Here is a 20,258-nt window from a genome sequence, read left to right as displayed (position 1 = left end):
CTTCTTTGCAAAGAGTGACATAAAAACTTAATGTCATTGTTTAGAATGAGCATTTCTGTTTTTATTTTAGCTCCTGGCTTTTCTATTTTATGTTTTCCTTAATGTGTCTTACAAATAATAGATCCAGTTTTTACATGGTAAAAATCTGTATAATTTCATAGTTTGATGAAGTTATGGCTATTTACAGCAACGTATCATGTTTACCCTTAAGAGCATCTGAGCTGTAGTGGTAATGTTTGGAATGGAAAGGAAAATGGATGGAGTGCCAGAATAATAATGATAAGAAAACATTGCACAGAAAGCTTGTGGTGCAACTCTTATTTCATAATGCTCTTTTGTTAAGCTGTTTGTGCAAAGGAGCATCCCAACTATCTATGTTTCATGGTAATGGACTATATTTATTTATTTATTCAACATATTGGTATACCGCCCAAAACACAAGTTTCTATTTATCTAGTAGGTATCTAGAAAAGCAAGCTCCCAACATACCAATCACATTCTAGTATGACTAAGGCTGATTTGGACAATGCTCTGAACGAGTTGTTGTAAGCATGTGGCAGAGGAACATGAGCATGCACATCTTCCCACCCCCACCCACCGAGCGTGCCATTGTCTAATTGCACACAAATTGAATTATTAATATGGTAGTTAATTTGCATGTTTAGGGTGGTTCTGATGAACTCCCCCATGCAATCTGTGTTGGAGATCAAACTCCAGGAGCATCAACTCTTGGCATTTTTAATCCTAGTGACCACTAGGGGAATTAGGAGTAGTGACAGTGAGGAAAGGTCTTCCTCTTAATTTCATTTTTGTTCTCTCTCTCTCTGATCTGTTTATCTATGAATGGTTGACTGAGTTATGTTTCAGGTTCTCTCATTCTGCCCTTCTTGCTTCCAGACTGCCTCTTGTCTCTGCTCTGCTGCAGACTTCATTAGCCATGTGGCTTCTCCCTCTCCCTCCTCTGTACAATGAAGACAGAAAGCCCAGGAATACTGGCTTTCTATCCAAGAATGTAACAATCCAATAAGGCTTACTTGCTTTTGGATCTTCAACAACTGTGTCAAGCTACTCTTTAATGGGCTCAATTTTTACTGCTCGTGCTGGCTCTGTTATGATTTGGGTTAGTCAAACTCCTCCCTCCAACTATCTGGAGGTGGTACGTGGCTATGCCAGGTGTATATGTGGGGGGGGGGAGGTGTGTGCACCCATGTTTCTCCATTTCATGCTTTTGACAGTTCAGACTATCATCCAAACTAGCCCAGAGGCTGGTTCTCTGCATGAAGCAGCATAGAGGAGATGTTAATGGGACTGCCCTGGGGTGTTTGGCCAGCACCCCATATTTAGGCTTTGTTTGTGGGGGAATTAGCTCGTATGGGGGGCAGTTCCACCAGTTTTAATTTGTGCAAACATTTGGACTCAAGAAATGACTGGATTAAGACAGGATATTGTTTCAAAACAAAAAGGTTTTTATTGTAGGGAGAGGTACAAAGAGAGAGAAATGTGGTTAGACTGATATTTCTATCAAAAATACTTTTAACTACAATGTAGTGCTTTGGCTTAAAGTCTCATAAAAATACATTTCTGAATGAATCAACTGCAGTGAGGCATTTTAGCTTAGTCTAATTGTGTAAGATCCCAGGCGGGCAAAAGAAAGAGGCCTAAGAGGTTAGATATAAGGAAGAGATAGATGGGCCCAAGAGCAGGGCAAGTGTTCACCTTCACCTGATCTGTATGACGAGACTTCTTGGCTGCAGAATCTTGTTCCTTAGCATGGTACATCAGAACATAAGAACAGCCCTGCTGGATCAGGCCCAAGGCCCATCTAGTCCAGCATCCTGATTCACACAGTGGCCCACCAGATGCCACTGGAAGCCTACAGGCAGGAGTTGAGGGCAAGCCCTCCCTCCTGCTGTGACTCCCCTGCAACTGGTACTCAGAGGTATCCTGCCTTTGAGGCTGGAGGTGGCCTATAACCCTCTGACTAGTAACCATTGATAGACCTCTCCTCCATGAAGTTATCCAAACCCCTCTTAAAGCCATCCAGGTTGTTGGCTGTCACCACATCCTGTGGCAGAGAATTCCACAAGTTGATTATGTGTTGTGTGAAAAAGTACTTCCGTTGGTTGGTCCTACATTTCCTGGCAATCAATTTCATGGGATGACCCTTGGTTCTAGTGTTCTAGTGAGAGGGTTCTAGTGTTATGTGAGAGGGAGAAGAATTTCTCTCTATCCACTTTCTCCACACCATGCTTGATCTTATAGAACTCTATCATGTCTCCCCGCAGCTGTCTTTTTTCTAAACTAAATAGCCCCAGGTGCTGTAGTCTTGCCTTATAAGGAAGGTGCTCCAGGCCCCTGATCATCTTGGTTGCCCTCTTCTGCACCTTTTCAAAGAACTGCAAAAGGTTTGTGAGGCAAGATTTACCTTTGCAAAAGACATGCTGGTTCTCTCTTCTATGTGCTTTACAATTTTATCCTTGAGGATGCTTTCCATCAATTTGCCTGGAACGGACATTAAACTAACCGGCCTGTAATTTCCTGGATTGCCCCTGGATCCCTTTTTGAAAATCAGTGTTACATTTTCTACCCTGTGAGAGGCACAGGTAGGGAAGTAGGAGGGTTGTGGAGATTAGCAGAGGCAGAGATACCCACAAGAAGGGTTTCTCCATGGGTCCAGCTTCCTATGGGTGTGAGGCAAGCTTGATGGATTAGCAAAAGGACCGATCTCGGTGATGGCATGAAAAACTGAGCACCCCCAGTAGTAATGGCGGATGGACAGTAGATCGCCCAAGCTGGTAGTGATTTCAAGCTCTTTTCAGGGTGCAAGAGAGCAAAAGAAGTGCTCAGTGGAGTCCCAAGAATAGCATACGAGGGAGCATGAAGATCACTTGTTGGAGTTCCAAGTGCAATGCACAGGGGAACACTTCTTGTAGTGTTGGTTGGAGTCCCGAATGAGAGGCACAGGGGAACACACTGAATGGTGAAAATGGAGATACTTATATCCCAAAACAAGCCTTGGGGTCAAATTCTTCTTACCCTTTCCTGCTGATTAGAAGTGTCAGGCTGGACCTGCATGGAATGCATTGTGTTTGATCGCTCTTTTCCTGGTGTGACAGTGTGGGGATTGCCTTCTGTGTGCAAGGCTGATCGTGATAAAAATCAGAATATGCAGGTGTGCAAAAGAGTATCTGTGCCTATACAGGCTCTCTAGTAATCCTATCAATAATTTCAATAAAATACACCTCTAGGTCTATGTCACTGACTCATCTCCTTTATGATGGGGAGACCATTACTTCACCACCTTATCTACTTTTCTTCCTGCTTGGTATAATCGTCTGCTTGGCATGTGAAACGAGAGGGGAGTGAGGCAGTTTACTCTAAGTGCAGTGGCCTTGGTTGAGAACTAACCAGAGTTAGTTAACTCCTTGAGTCTACTTAGATGGGGGCGCTCCCACATAGGGAGGGTGCTTGCATCCGATCCCTGTTCCAATTGCTGTGTTTTCAGCCAAATCTAGGGGCGACTAGCCCATTGTCAGCTACGTGACCTGTCTCCATGTGTAACATAAACTGAGAGCTCACGTTGCTGTGAAGCTCCTGAGCATATCCAAAGTGCAATCTCCAAGCCTGGAGATGCAACTGCGAACAGGGAGGTGCCTGGGAGCTGGGCAGAATATGCACAGCTAGCAACAAAACATTGGTGTCAAAGGGGCTGTACCACTTCCTACTATGACAGGTGAACAATACCACTTTTGAACACTCCACCCTGTTGAAACACCCAACAGCATTAAGGAGGTAAATTCTAGTCCAGCCTATAGCCAGCTGTGCTGGTTTTCTGTTTGTAAGGGGCTTTTAACATAGAGGAGCCTTCATAAATTATATGCCCCACCTGCAGTGGTGCATCTTGGCATTCTACCTCTTTCTACTGCATGTGCAGACCAACCTAAAACAAAAACAAAAACCCAGAGCCATTGAAGGGGCAAGATTATGGAGACAGGTCCAGGCTTGGTTCTCAGTGGTTAAGATCATCGGGGCAGGGAGCAGACTTTGCCTCCATTCTAGTGGTGTGCTCCCGAAATACACTCTTATTTTTTCTTATATAAATGAATGGTTGCCATTCATTCGCATGGCAAAAAAGTAAAGTGCTTCACTTGGTGATACTATTGTGATAAGGGGCAAGACCTGCCCTCTGTGTATCTCACCCCTGTAGGGATCCTTGCCATATACAGCCTTACCTCCACATACAGCTCATCTGTCGTAATAATGTTTTTAAAACTCCTTAAGACTAGTGCCTCTTCTTTGGGACAAAGGAAGTTTTGTATAGTCAAAAAAATTACATAGGAACACAGAAAGCTGCCATATACCGAGTCATACCATTGGTCCATCTAGCTCAATATTGTCTACATAGACTGTCAGCAGCTTCTCCAAGGTTAAAGGCAGGAATCTCTCTCAGATTACTAGCACATTACCTGTATTTTCCTCTTTGCAATGAGAATTACATGAAGTTAAGTTATCCACATCCTCTCTGCTTTTGATGTCTATGGAAGAAACAAACAAAACAAAACCCTTTTCTTTTCTTTTTTCTTTTCTTTTGAACACATTCTCCTTACTGCATGAACAAACTTTTTTTAATGGGCAAAACCCATTAACCCAAGACTCCCACCATCTGTTTTACATCAAGACATAAATGGTAATTCCACCAAGAAATAACTGTACTGCAAGTGATTTAAATGCCTGTATATGTGTTTTATTAAAGACAGTGCATCTGCTGTGCATTTCCTCATGGTTCAAATACAAATCATTTTAGAAACTAACTGCCTTTCTCTTGGTGAGTATGCTTTCAGAGCAATCAGAACACTTTTTCAAATTAACATCTGGAACATATCACAAAAGTAGACTATGGGCACTGCTAGATCCTCTGCCTTAAAATATGAGTATCTTGGGCAATGTTGGACAAGGTTGAATTGACAGATTATTTAAGGTAGTATTGAATTTCAGGCCAAGAAGCAGATACTTAAAGCAATGTTTCTCAGTTTCCCCCCCTTTAAATGTGCTCTGTCTCCTGATTCCCCCCAACCCATTGGCAGTCATCTCTTTGACAGGCAAATGTGCAGAATCCTCACTCACAACTGTAGGAATGCAGCCCATCTGTGGACTCGGGCACTAATTTAACAATGACCAAAATAAAGATGACTGATTGACTAATCTAAAATTGGCATTAGAAGAGGGCTAGAAGGATCATCTTGTTCTGTTTCCCCAGAATCTAAAGACCCTCTTCTTATGACCAGTAATTGTATTTCTAAACTCAAAGCAGGTCTGGTTCCATGTCTGAGGGATACTGGGCAAAGCACTTTAGTGGGCTGCTTCCAATGTCACTGTTGGAGCTAGGACCCTGACAGAATCAGCTCTCAGCTGCAATGTCTCATAGTGACCGCTGGTGGGCGGGGGGCGGTTAGGGTCAGGGATAAAAGTGCTGGACTCCTCCCCCTTTGTTCTTCCAGTGTTAGTCTCCATTTTGTCTCTCCAGAGATGGATGTTTGTGTTTGGTCTCTCTCTTCGACCATGAGCTGCAGCTGAAACTAAGCAGCAGGCTTTTTCACACTTGTTTGTAACCTTTTCTTTAATTAATCCTTGTAGTTCTTCAGTACTAAAGAACTGTCTCAAGACCTCTTGCTTTGCTGCTTTCTCACCAAACTGGTTTTGCTTTGCTATTTGGGGACTGAACTGCCATTCTTTCCCTACCGTCACTGCAGTAGCAGTGGGTGGCAAGATTCTGCAGCTTGAGAAGCGACAACAACAAAACAACAGATATTTATATACTGCTTTTCAACAAAAAGTTTCCTAAGTGGTTTACATAGATAACAGATAGAAATTAAATAAGATAGATCCCTGTCCCCAAAGGGCTCACAATCTATAAAGATAGACACCAGCAACAGTCACTGGAGGGGTACTGTGCTGGGGGTGGATAAGACCTGTTGCTCTCCCTCTGCTAAATAAAGAGAATTACCACATTAAAACAGTGTTCCTTTGCCCAGTTAGCAGGGGTAAAAGTACATGGAGTAGGAAGCATTTAGCTTCACACAGAAGTCCTGAGCCACTGCTGCAGAAGCCTTGAGTCCCTACTGGGGGTATATAAAATGGGTTACTGTTTTAGTACCGTCTTGGCTGAATTGGTAACATATTACTGCTTCTTTAAAGCACTGGAATGCTGTTATTACTGTACAAAATTGGAATGTTAATCACTAGGGCAATGCCGGACCTTTTGATTAACATGAAGAGAACTGTAAAACAAAAGATATGGAATTAACACTTTTGTAGCGCACCTGTCAAGCTTTGTGGTGAATGCTGTTTTTAAAAAAATGTGTAAAGCATATTAGTGCATAGGGGGAAAAGTAACATAGAATTTGCTGTCTTGTATACTGGTACATGAACCCTCTGCATCTGGGGAGGTTTGCAGGTTGCTATCCAGACATGAAACTGGCACCTTTGACTGCATGAATTATATCTTTAGCTCTGTCAATCTCCTAAATTAACAGCCTGGATAGGAAACCTGTTGAAGTTGGAGCTGGTGTACGCATTATGCAAACCACAGGGTTGCTACTCACAAAGTGATGGAAGTGATCCATGCATCATGAGATACTCAACTTGAAAGCTGAGGGTGAAAACTAATGATGGGGGTGTGATTTTCAGCAGCTTAATGAAAGGTCATGGTACCTCTGTTGCTTACTGTGTATGAAAAAGGAAAACTAAATAGTGGAAACTAGGATGAACTAAGTTTCAATTCTGTTTTACTGCTTTTCTGTTCTCAGTTTCCAGCACTATATTTTGGGTAAACCTGTTAACATTGACCACTAGTAAAATCAGTTCCATTCTTGATTCAGATTCAAAATATAAGGATGGCTATGGTTACAAGGTGAACAAGACAAGAAATGCATTATTGTCATTAATGCATTATTCCCACCTCTTTAAATTTTAAAATAGTGGCTGTGGAGGGTGAGGGGATCAAATCGTCCTCAGGAAAATGGCTTTACATCCCACCCCGTCACATTAGATTAGCCCTTCTGTGGTACGATCTGTGTTTGTTTGTTTTTAACTCCCCTCTCTTATAAATATCTGTGGCCACTTGTAGAGGGTTCTCTTCTTGGTCACTTGGATACGTCTCCAAACCAGAGTTAGAGCTATTGATCCCCAAAAGATCACACTACGGCATGATGTGTTCTCACTGCATTTCACAATACTCTTTTTCCTTTTGTTGTGGCACTCCCTACAAAGATTGTATGTGAAACATGTACACTTCCTAGTTTTAAAAGAGCAATTCACATTATCCTAAACATTCAGAACTTTTAATAAGTGCAATTCTATACCTGTACTTTGAAGTGGTTCAGTCCTGGGAGAGCAGTATCCCATGCTTTTTCTGAGCAGGAAAGTTGGTTTTAACTACCTAAACATATCACTTGCTGCACTAGCACAGCTGTGGTAGGCACTGAGATGGAAATAATGTGGAATGTCAGAATTCTGTGTGACTCCCCTCCAAATCAAGTGCAAATCACTTGATTGTCCCAATTTCAGCTCATGGATGACAGAGGTCCTGAATCCTTCGCAGCAACAGGGGACAGCACATTCAGAGCAGAGAAAGCAGAAAAATAGTCTTATTATGCACCTGTAGCACTTCTAGCTAATCTTTGCCACACATAGGACAACTGGGATCCCTTTTCTTCAACAGAGTGTGGCGGGATCCCAGTACTTCAACAGTTTTTGTGTTTTTCCAGGGTTAACATAAAATAGGCTAGATTTCAGCACATAAACACTATTCATAGATATCATACAGATAAATATTGAACTTAATATGTAATTCTGACATCTTACTTGGAATCTTGCTTCTGGCATAAAGGTGTGATGCTACTTTCCAATAACAAAATTGTATAGTAATGGAAGTTTCCCAATAAGAAAAGGTACCAAAGAATCTTCCAAAGAACAAATGTTTGACAAACAAGAATGGTTTGTTAAAGCTCATTTTGGTGAAAAGCAGTCAATGCCAGGCATGTTAAATTCATGTTACTCATATTCCTGAGCTAAGATGAATACCAGCATAGCATTCCCTTCTCTACATAGAAGCTGTCTTTCTCACAAGGAATATTGTTACACTACAATAACATGACTGCATTAGGAAATTATATCAGTGCTACTGGGTCATTATAATATAGTACTGATGGATGACACATATATACAGGAGTACCTCATTATCCTCAGGCATTCCGTTCCCACAGATTACCACAGGTAACAAAAATGCAGATAATGAATTATTGAGTATATGGGATTGCAGAGGTTAAGTTAAGTTGCAGAGGTTAAGACTCAACCCCCCACCCCTCCAAATTGCCCCTCAAACACTAGAATGGGCCAAATAATGTGCCCTACTGTGCTCTACAGGCTTTCAGGAGTCCAAGGATGACATCTCGCAAGTCCAAAACACCCCCAAATTTGGTTGAAAAGCACAGGTTTTTTGTTTTACGAATGTGCCATAAAACGGCTCCCATGCTCAAAATGGTGGCCAGAAATCACCTCTGTGGCCATTTCCGGCCACCCTCGACCCGCAGATGCATGGAACTAACCCCCTTTTGGCCATTTCCTCCACACATATGCCAAAGTCAGGTGTCTATTACCTGATGGCAGATACGTGAAATTGTGTATGGTGAGTCCACAGATTGTGAGGTAAGCTTGTATATATATTTGTATATGTATATACATCCTTCCATTAAAAAGGGCCTCCACTATAACAAGAAATTAATAATAGTGGCTAACATACCAAACAAGCATATGTTAGCCCAGTCTGCAAGTTGCACAAATGAAACAATGATGCAAATGATGTTACACAAGAGCAAGGCTCTGATTTCCTATGGGCTTACTCTTGCATAATATTGAACAGTGTTTGCATTTGACAGTTGTTGCAACTATCATACACATAACATTCCTGGACTGACATACCCTTGCAGGGTGTGTTATTCACCAGCTGAAATAAAGAAGATTGTTTGAAGTATTATTCAAGTTAACATTGCCTAACTTATCCTTTTTAATTTCAATGGGTCTATTTGGAGGAATTTTCCTCATCATGTTATTTGCCAATAAAAGGCAGAATCCAATATTCAGGTTTGGTTCTTGTATACAACAGAAAGGAGGTTACATAGGTCAAGCAGCAATTTATTTGTCTGCAAATTGGAAGCCGTGAATTTGAGCAGTAATTAAAACATTCAAGATGTGGAAAACCAAGATGCTAAATATATAATAGCTTACACAGAAAACAAAAAGTAGAAACAGTAATTCATTAAATGAGTCTGTTTTTGATTGAGTTGCACTTTGGATAGGTGACAGAAAAACAGAATATGCTATAGTAATGCATAGGACAAAATTACCAGGAGCTGAATAGAAATGTACTGGATTAATGAATAATAAACTGAATCATGAAAAGCCACAGCAAGTAAGCAGAAAGAATATACCTAAATGGCAAGCCCTCCAAATACAGAAGTAATAATGTGAATGAAACATACACTTCCATCAACAGAATTCTAGCTGCAGGTGCCATTTTGCTGATGATAGACCCAAAATTTATTGTAGGGTGTAAATGGAATAGTTTTTTGCAGTTTGGTTAGGGTTAACTGAATTATAACTGAACCACCGGTCTGCAAACCAGTTCGGTCAAACTGACTGGCAGTTCAGTCCGTTTGATTGAACTGCATTGAAGGGGAATCTGGTGGGGGTCCGGTGCTAGCTCCTCTAAACCCCTGGCACCCCCCAAGCAACATGACCTGTGTGGTGGCAGCATGGTTCTGGCCTCCGTGCATGCATGGAAGCCATTTGCATGACCTCTGCACATGCGCTTGTGTGGAGGCCGGAACTGCACCTCTGCCGTGAGGGCCGTGCTGCTGGATGGAGCACCAAGGTTTAGAGGAGCTGCCACTGCCGCTGCCAGTAAGGTGCATTCAGGGGCGTAGCAAGGTTGGAGTGGGCCCAGAGACAAGATTTTAAAATGCCCCCCACCACTGAAGCTCAGCTCATGAAGTAAAAAAATCTTAAATGAGGCTGAAGAGTGGTAACAAAAAGCATAATGGCACTAGAGAAAGACATTCTCTTCTGGTAGCTCCAGGTCTTAACATTCACATCAATTTTGGAGGATGAATACAAATGAAGGAAGCCCGGGTGGGTGCTCTGCTGGGGGAGTCAGTCATGTGACTTGCCTCTGCCCCCCCCCACAAGGCAGTGGGCCCCCAGACAACTGTCTCCCCTTGCCCTATTATAGTTATGCCCCTGGGTGCATTCTTGCCGCCTCCAGCTGCCTTTAGAAGGCTTTTAAAGGCAGGCTTCTCCTTTGTTTGTAAAGGGGAATCTTCACTGGATTGCCCTTTATAAGCAAATCCCCTTGAACTGGATTGAACGGGTCCATAACTGACTGAGCCCAGTTCATTTCTAACTCAGACTAGCCACCCTTTTTTGAGGCCAGTTCGGTTCGAGTTCAAACCAGTCAAATCGAGTTCCGTTCAAACCAGTTCTGCACACCTCTAATTTATTGTACTTCAATAACATAAACAAGACATGTGGAAAGTGGTGAAAACAATTCCCTTTACCCATTCACAGCTGCATAAAATCATTGAATTTTAGAACTTGAAGGTACCTTGGAGGACTTCTAGTCTAACACCTACTTGGTACAGGAAACAATGCTTTTTTAAAATCTCTGGTGAAGGAGAGCCCACCACTGTGTAATGCAGAGTACAGCTTTCATATACCTTGGTGAGTGGGTGAAGAGGGGCAAAACCTCTAACCCTAAGCCTAACCCTTTACCCCTGCTAACTAGACAAAGAGGCACCTTTTGAAGTGGTGAGTCTATTTAACAGGGAGAGAGCAACTCACCCTGTTCAACCCCAGTGTGAGAGCCAGCATAATGTAGTGGTTAGAGTGTTGGACTAGAACTGGGAAGACCTGAGTTCGAATCTCCATTCAACCATGAAACTCACTGGGTGACTCTGGGCCAGTCATGTATCTCTCAGCCTAACCTATGTCACAGGGTTGTTGTGAGGATAAAAATAAGCATGTACACTGCTCTGAGCTCCTCGGAGGAAAAGCAGGACATAAATCTTTTTTTAAAAAAAATCTAGTGACTATTGCTGGTGTCTACCATGTGTTTCATCCTAGACTGTAGTTTTGGGCAGAAAAAAACCATCTTCTCATTATTCTTATTTTTTCTGTGTAAACTGCCTAGATAACCTTTTTTGTTGAAAAAGCAGTATATGAAAAAATAAATAAAACCCACATTTTGGAAACAAAAAAAGTATCACAAGTATCCAGTCTAATCTAATCAGTAGATGTCTTTCTACCAATTTGTGTTAAGTTTTATTTTATGACATTGTTAGTAACTAGATAGGGATAGTCAAGGGTGGCGGGGGGCACGGGGGTGGGGTGAGTAGCTGCAGTTTAGCTTAATATCCCACCTATATTAAAATGGCATACACTGAAATCAAATGAAAGAAAGTTCTAAACAACCTACTTTAAGCTTCTGATTCACCCTGGCCTATTGAAACATTTGGCCTACAAACAGCTTCAGTCTGCAAATGGCTTTGGAAATGTTATCAGAAAAATGCTACAGGTAAAATTTTGTCCAGTTTTATTCATAGACATTTTTTCTTCTTAAGCACACATCTTTTATTCATAGTTAGACATTTTCCATTTGCAAAATGGGATAAATTAGTCCTTGCTAGGCATCAGTTGAAGTGGCATTAGGTCTTGACTGCTCTTTGAACTCTTGCAGGAATCCTTGCCTGCCAGAAATATGCTTAAAGTTAAAATGAACTAAAATCAAACACTTCAAAACTAAGATCTCCCAGGAGTGATTTTCCGTGCATGAATATACATTCAGGAGTTTAATGCAAATAGATAATGGGCTGGTTCCTACATCTGACAGCTGGGTGGGAGTGTCCATCCAGGCTCCAAGCCCTGTACACACTCCTGAGAAATGGTCATGTGTCAGTAACAATTGAGTAGGAAGGAGGGGAAGTGATTGTTGCTAGCTGTGAGCTGGGTAGGCCAATGTGGGACAAGCTTTCCCTCCACCCTAAATACAACGCTAGATACACAATGGACTGGGTCTCACGATCAGTGAGACCATGTTCCTAGTGGTGAGTGGGAAGAGCGGGCTAAGCCCGCTCTCCCCGCACACGAGCGGGCAGGGAGCCCTGGGCGGCCGGATCAGCCGCCCACACAATGGCCGGCTCCAAGACGGAGCTGGTGGGGGCTGGGGAGCTCGGGGGCCGTGTGGCCCCTGGAAGCCCCAATATGCCCTGCGCGAGTGCGCAGGGCTTACTGGGAAGACCCCCGAGCTGGGAGGCTGCTTTTAAGCCCCCCGGCCAGGGGTCTACTCGTGAGTAGCCGTGCCGCAGTGCCGCGCCACAGCTACTCATGAGCAAATAGCCTGGGTTTGCGGAGTGCTTGCTCCACAAACCCGGGCTAAGGGGCGGGCTACAGGAGCGGGTTAGCTGCTCCAGAACCACCGGACTCAGCTGCGAGCCCGGTGGTTCTGACGATCACAAAAATTGGGCTAGGATTTTCCTAGCCCGATTTCTGTGATCATAAGAATAGCCCCAAAGTGGGTTGTCCAGAGCCACCCTCCCTAGATTGTGGCTAGGACACTATCACATTCCCTCCTACTTCTTCAATTTTTGCTAACAGATGACCATTTATTGGGAGTGTGCACAGGGTTTGGAGACTGGCTGCAGGTGCAAAGCCTAACCACTGGCGGCCCATGTGCGGCTCTGCTGACCCCGTACCCCGCGTCTGATATCAGACGTGGGGGTCGTGATCTGGCTCCTGAACGGAGCCTTGAGGCCCCTTTTGGAGCTAAACTAAGGCTGGCGCTGCTTCTGCAGGGAAGAGCCACTCCTGGCTATGCTGAAAATGCAGCACCAGCCTTTTAACTCCTGAAGGGGCTGCATGGCCCCTTCAGGAGCTAATTAGGCTGCTTCTGGCTGCGCTGTGAATGCAGTGCCAGCCTTAGTTTAGCTCCTGAAGGGGCCACACGGCCCCCGCTTGGGAGCTAAACCAGCACCCCCATGTCTGATGTCAGATGCTGGGGGCATGTCAGGGCCGCGAGGTGTGGCCCTTATTGGGCGTGGCCCAGGTTCTTTGAACCCATTGGCCCAATGGTGGCTCCACCCCTGCCTGACTGGCCACTCCTCCAACCCAGCTTTTGTTTATGAGAAACAGCCAAATATAAGACTTGCTAACCAAAAGGGCTCATGAATCACATGACTTGAGAACGTGTCTTGTCCACAGACTTGCTGGGTGATATGTCCCAAGCACACAAGTCTTTCACACAACCAGGTGTGTGGTGTGTGGTGTGTGCGGCGGGGTTGGGGAGAGGCTGGTTAAACTCACCTCCCCCCCCCCAAATGAGCAGTGCTGCATGGTGCAACACACTGCTCCAGATGGCCAGATGATCTGTCCAAGCCTCCGCATATCACACAATGCATTGTGCAACATGTATGATGCATTGGGGGATTTCCACAGGAGACAGGAGCTCTAGGCACCCGTCTCTGTGTGCGGCTGGCTGGAAGCAGCCTTAGCTCGCACATAAGCAGGAAGCCCGGGTTAAGAGAGTGCTTCCAGGGTTCTCACATGCAGCCTAACCCAGGCTTGGCTACGCATGAGAACAGCCTCAAAGTCAGGATGCCAGAATCTGAAATGGCTATTGATCTTTGAGGTATGCTGTCATACACTGTTAATACCTAGACCCTCCAGCTTAGACAGATGGGTCTGCTCCACCAACAGAGACTCTGATTAGAACTTTGCATGTTCTAGCCAACTGTAAATACACCTAATATTACCTGAACAACAACCTGTAAGGCTGTGTTCATGGATTCTCTAATTCCTTCTGCATATATTTTCCCTATGCACCCTTTTCTTTTTGCTCTTCACTTGCAGTTTTCTAGGGTCTTCCCTATTCTACACTATATGGCTTTTCACACAACCATATTTGGGGTGGGGTGGGGTTAGAGGGCTCTTCCCTAGTAGCAACAGATTATCAGAATCTCTGTTTGTGTCAGCAAACTCAGGAAACCCACGAGGAAGTCAGGTGAGGCATCCATTGCTGAGATCAGGAGTTTTAAGCATAGAATCTCCTGAAGGCCTTACAGGCCTTCTCAGCACGTTTTGCCCTGCCAGTAGACTAGAAAGCCTCATTACATCAGCAGCTGCCCTCTAACTGGCCACAGAAAGGCAGGCAGAAGGCCCAGCCCAGCTGAAGTTGCTGCAAGTATAGGTTCTTGCTTTATTGCTGTCTATTGTTTCCAGGCCTGCTGTGGACTGAAAAGGTGAGTAGATTCACATGACCAAAAAAGCAAGTATGAGAGCTCTAGTCTTCTCCTACCTTGGTCAAGAATAGGGTACAAAAGCTGGGCTACATTGCTTTGAGCAACCTGGGTTGGAGGGATTTTTGTGAGTTCACACAAGTGTGCACACCAGGGTACAAGGCCTTCTTTCCTGATGTTGATGGTTGTGTGAACAGACTTATTCTCTCATGTCATGCCTTTTTGCTCTTTGATCCAACCTCTTACTCCTGTAGATTTGCCCCTCATCTCTAGCTTTGGCTGGCCTTCATATTCTCTTCTCAAACTCCTCATCAGACTCTTAACCTGATTGGCTTTCTTTTTCAATCATCACTCAGCTGCCACCTGGTCATGCCTCTATTCCACTCTGATGGAATTCCACTACTTTACACTGCTACCCTGAACCTCACAAAAGTTCAGCTTGCAATGGAGCAGATCCAACTGTACCAGCAATGCCCCAATGTAAGGCACACAAAACATTTTGATTTGTACTAAATAAGCCCTGGAGTCAATAGTGGGAGCCATTTAATTTTTTTTTTAAGTGAATTGTTCAACTTTGCAAATAATAATTGCAGATTGCTTATCTGTTGAGACTGTGGGGGGAAAGTTTGGGTCTATTTTCTAGGAAGTTTTGTTCATATTTAGTCTGTAAACTACAGATAATGGTTCTCTCTCTCTCTTTTTTTTTAGTGCTTTCATCAATTGACTATTTCAATTAGGCTCCTTTTAACAACAGGACTTTTTCTAAAATGCTTTGCTCTTTATCTCAAAATAAATGAAAATATTTATACAAAGGGGTACAATTGCACCCTGGATCAGAAAACAATCTTAGTGCAGTGATGTCAATATGTAATTACAAGTGCCATCTAATGGAATCTAACATTGAAGGTGGAAAGATCAAGGGCAGAGCACAGCTTTATCAATCTAAGCAAAGCAGAAGTAATGCACTTAGTGAGACAAAAGAACAGGGCTGCCGAGGAGACCTTGCTAAACACTGTGATTCAGGCTGCTACAATTGAATGGACAAGTGTAATAGCCACAGAATGGGAAGTGAGGGAGAAGAAATCATTGGTCAGCATTTAGAGAGGATGAGACAGGAGAACAACACAGCACTGTAAGAAATATACAATCAGAATTGACAGGAAGTGTTTAGAACAAAAAAAGAAAAAGGAGATGTTGATGACAGTAATCCATAACCTGCGTTTGTTGAGGTAGCACAACAAAGACTGAAGCTGATAAATGCTATGAACTAAACAAACATATAAAACGCCTAGGAGAATTAAATCTTAAAAATAGTGCAATATGATGAAGAAAATGACAGCAGTAACTTGATGAATGGAAAAGTGATAATTAAAAGAACAGCTAGGGAATTTGAGATGAGAGGGAGAGGGAGCAGGAGAGGAAAAGTGTTTGTATGACATTCAGGAAAGTAGAGGAGGGTAAAAATGGCAATTTATCTAGCTTACTTACTCCTTTATCTGCCTTGGTAATATCAGACTGTCCAGTATTAGTATTATTGCCACTAGCTATGGACTGGAGTGGGGAAGGCACCATGTACATCCAATCAATTTTCTTATCCACACAATTTTTAAATTAATTGATCCTGGGAAGGTGGGGAAAGGAGGCCAACGCCCTCGATTCTCTGCAGAGATTTCAGAAACTGCCTCAGTGCTGCTGAGTATATTCTCTTCCTGTCAAATAGATCCCTTATTTCTCCACGTACTGAAAACAACAGGAGTGGGAGAGTCCGCCCCCCCCCCCACTTGTGGTTAGACATTACAAGGAACAATGTGTCTTAAATTCATTAGACATTAGCAGAACAAATTAGTGATAACAAAAAACCCCAGCAGAGTATTTCTCTGAGACATTCTCCTATGTTCTCCCTCTTCAGCTGATTCAGGAAGAAATTAAAATTCTCTCTCCATTATGAGTCCATTATCTCTTCCTTTAAGTTAGTTTGGGGATACCAGTTAATCAAACCCATATTAGTATTTATAACTTGCATATTCTTCCCCTAAGAGCTGCAAGAACATGTTCTCAATGGTGGCACAGCTTTATTAGTTCTCAGAAAATTAAGCCAAAACAAAGGAAGAACAAACATCCTAGAGGACCAAAATAATATGGGTCAGCACCCAGATTAGTTTTGTGCTAGTGTTAAATGTTGTTGCACTAACATAAGAACATAACACAAAGTTGTTGTGTTAAGAAAGCAGTCTCCGTTCCAGACTAGATATTGTACTAGTGCTATCAGCAGCACATGGTGCACTTGCTAATTGTCGTGTGCATGTTGTGTGACATGTTGCACAGCCTCTTGCACAAACTTATTTATCTCTCTAAGAATGCTGCACGAGTTGTATTGCAACATTGTGCACTAGCTAATTGTTGTACAATACATTGCACAACTTTTTGAACAACCTTGTCTGTGTCCTTGAGAAGGTTTATCCTCCACTAGTGGTAGTGCAACACTAGTAACACTAGGTAATTGAACACTAGGTAATTGTTTTGTAACATGCTGGCAAACTTTTGCACAAGCTTGTATATCTCCCTGAGAAGAGTAGTCCTCCACTAGTGTTAGTGCAACTGTGGAGAACCTTGCAACCACAGGAGTCCTTTCATGAGCATCACTGTGGGTGCTACCCATTGCGATGAATGTTGTTAAGACAATTGGCATCTGCCCAAAACATGGATAATTCAAATGGCATGTCACCTTATCAGGGGCGTAGCAAGGTTGGAGTGGGCCCAGAGACAAGATTTTAAAATGGCCCCCCCCCCACTCAAAGTCCAGGGCCTCCGCACACCCCAGGCCCCCAAGGATTTAAGTCTGATATTCCAAAATAAGTATGCTGCCTGGAAATACATTTCACTGAATACACACACGCACATGTCACAATATATAGAGATATACATTGAGTACTATACATTTGTTTTACTTTTAATGCCTAGAACACACTAGAAAGATGAATGATTAAAATGCGCCCCTCGCTGCAGATTAGCCAAGGAGACTTTCAACCATGCAGGGTGAGCCTATGTTTGTTTTCTCAGAATTCTGAACAAATTCAGTCAAGTTTGATTCCAGGAGGTTTTTCACAGGAGGCTTTTAAAGCCCTTTAACACACATGTCCTCTGGAATAGAGGTGCTGCATTCACATGTTGGCCAGATTTACCCTGAAGTCCCTGCAAGTTATTGGGGAGCAGTTCACACACAAGAAAAATAAAATAAAATAAAATAAAAGCAGAAGACATGCTTCACAGTTCTCACTCAGACCTTCTGGGTTGCAAAACAACTTGAACATAAGTGCATTTATAAATGAATGAATAAAATAAATATAATACTGTTTCTTCCAGAAGTTTTTGTAATTTTCTGCCATGAAACAAGCCACTTATAGGACTTTTTAGATAGTTTTTTTTAAGCCAGCAAATTTTCCAAGCTGTTTAAAAATAAATATTCAGAGACTTCTCAGTCCCTCCCCCCCATATCAAAGCCCTATGGCAAGCAGATGCCTATATATCCGGGTGGGGGGGGTGGGGAAGGTAACCACAAAAAGGAGTTCACACTCTACCTGGCAGCAGGGGGTCTTCTGCTGCAGAGAACAGTGGAGGCCTCTCTGGCTGCCTCCTCCTTCCTGGCTGGCTTGGGCCCTACTGGAGTTCAGGCTTCACTGCGGCCTACACGGAGGCCTCCGTGGAAGCCCCGCCCACCCGCCGATCAGCTGAGAGGCGGGAGAAAAGGAGCTCTTGGCAGCTTGTCTGCTGCCTCGATTGCCGGCCAGGAGAACAAGCTGGAGAGACGGCGAACAGGGCAAGTGGCTGAGGAGCCTTGGGGCTGGGCAGGGGGCAATGGGGAGTCACGTGAGGTGCCTCTGGGGGGCCCCTCCAGGCAGTGGGGCCCCCAGACAACTGTCTCCCCTTGCCCGATCGTTGTTACGCGCCTGCACCTTATGCAGAACAAGTTCTTAAATTGTCCCTTTGGATATGCCCTGTCTGTTCTACAATGGCTGCACACAATTCTTGTGTAGTTGCCTCATGACTATGAATTGTACTTGGCAGGATCATATATATGTTTAATTCAATGTGAAGACTACCACATTAAAATATGGATGGTATGTTGCATCCATATTTTGCATTTTGGAGCCAGCTCCTTTAAAAGAATTAATTGTGAACTTCATTCCTTTTAAGCATGTAGTTATTTTTTGAGGCTTCCATTGTACTGCACAAAGTGATGAAACTCTCTAGGGCATTTGGAAATATTTTCAGGTTTAGGAAAATGAGGAGGAATAATAATTTCAGTCCAGATATTATATACCAGCAATTTGTATATTCATTCTCCTGGTATTGAGTTCACTCAATGAATTGATTCACTGAAATGAAATCCTCCTCCCCCCACCTTCTCTTCAAAGCTACCATTTACTTTTCAGGATGATGCCTTAATTTAAGGAAGAAAATCCATTATGTTTACATGTCTTCATGCCATGTAGAGAGGCACTAAAATGAATTGTTAAAAACTCAGTTTCTTTCAAAATACCATTTGACTGCTGAGCATTTCATCATGAACAGCAGAACTTCAGAAAATATTTTTGCAAATCCTTAGGGGAATAAGCACCTATATATTGTAGGGATAGCAGACAGCACAATTCACTTTTCACTGAAGCTGATACCATTAGAAAAGAATCCTATGTTTAGTCCCTAATGATGTCATAGGGAAAGAATCAGATGTCTGTCTGTTCTGATGCAGTCAATTCTCATTGAATTTAAGTATGTTCTCCTTCATTCATTTGTCCATGATTCCCTGTGGCTGACAACCTGACAAGAAATGCACTGGTGTAACAGGAGAATCACTGGTGCAGCATCAGTGCTTCTGAAGAATTCCAGATTAACACTGCACCAGTGCTAGTGCTACTGTGTGTGTAAATTTCAGCTACCATCTTTTCAACTGGAAGCCCTTTGTGCCACCTGAAAATATGTCCCTGAGGATTGCACTGCCATCAGGAACATGTTTTCATGTGGCACAGTACACTTTCTGGAGAAGGTGAAATTGTTGAAATTTGTGCCTACCATTGAGCCAGCAGTGGAGCTGAGTTAGTTGAACTTTTCGGCAGCACTGCTACTTTCCCTGTTGCACTGGTTCTTTGCTAGGATGTCAGCCAGTGATTCAGGATGGTTACTTCTGCTCCTGGATCATCTGATACTAAAATAGCAATCCAAGAACAGCGGTCTCTATGAAAAACTGCAGATACCTTTGAATAGATCTCCTGTGAGGCAGAAAATCAATTGTCCAAGCAACAGTTATGCATTTGGTTACAGTTGCAGTAGGACCTATAGTTATAGAATAACTATGCAAAATCCAATCTTTTTTTGTGTAGCCCAGGTCTAAGCATACTAGCCAATTAGTGTTCTCTGTAGCTCTTTTCTCATGGCTCTGTAAAAAATATATCTTCAGTTTCTTCAGTTATATTCCATAATTCCAGTTGAATGAGAGAATTGCTATGCAATTACATATAGTTGTGTCAGTTAAAATGGTAAATGATACATTTTTTTCAGAACCGGGAGACTTCTCTGGAATATTCAGGTATCTTTTGTGGTGACAGAAACAGGTTATGAAGAACTGAACTCTTTGGTAGAGTGCACAAGTTCATCAAACTTCACAGATGATGTGGCTTATGGAGAGGGGGGATTATGTACAATCATAAGTGCAAATATTTTTTAGATAAGAAAGTCAAGATAAATTACCAGTTTAGCAATTTTGTTGTACTTGTCTCATAAAAGACCTCCTCCATGTGCATCTAAGCCAATTACGTCTACACCGAAAATATAATTATACAGATCAGGAGAAGTCATTAAACTATAAATTTCCTGATATATTGCCTCCTGGGAATAGCTACCTCACCCATCTGCTCA

The 20,258-nt window shown here is 42.9% G+C and overlaps 1 long non-coding RNA gene across 1 annotated transcript in view; it reads right to left on the bottom strand.

The window, feature by feature from the left end:
• LOC128325862 (uncharacterized) overlaps positions 1–17,995 on the bottom strand; it is a 32,449-nt gene extending 14,454 nt beyond the window's left edge. The window contains exon 1 of the long non-coding RNA XR_008307691.1: positions 17,924–17,995. This is a non-coding gene — a long non-coding RNA (uncharacterized LOC128325862). The remainder of the gene's footprint in view (positions 1–17,923) is intronic.
• Between the last annotated feature and the right edge of the window lie 2,263 nt (positions 17,996–20,258).

Source organism: Hemicordylus capensis, chromosome 5, assembly GCF_027244095.1.
Source record: "Hemicordylus capensis ecotype Gifberg chromosome 5, rHemCap1.1.pri, whole genome shotgun sequence".
In the NCBI taxonomy this organism is placed as follows: Eukaryota; Metazoa; Chordata; class Lepidosauria; order Squamata; family Cordylidae; genus Hemicordylus; species Hemicordylus capensis.
Note: the sequence above shows the minus strand (reverse complement) of the source record. Positions and strands in the feature narration are given on the sequence as shown.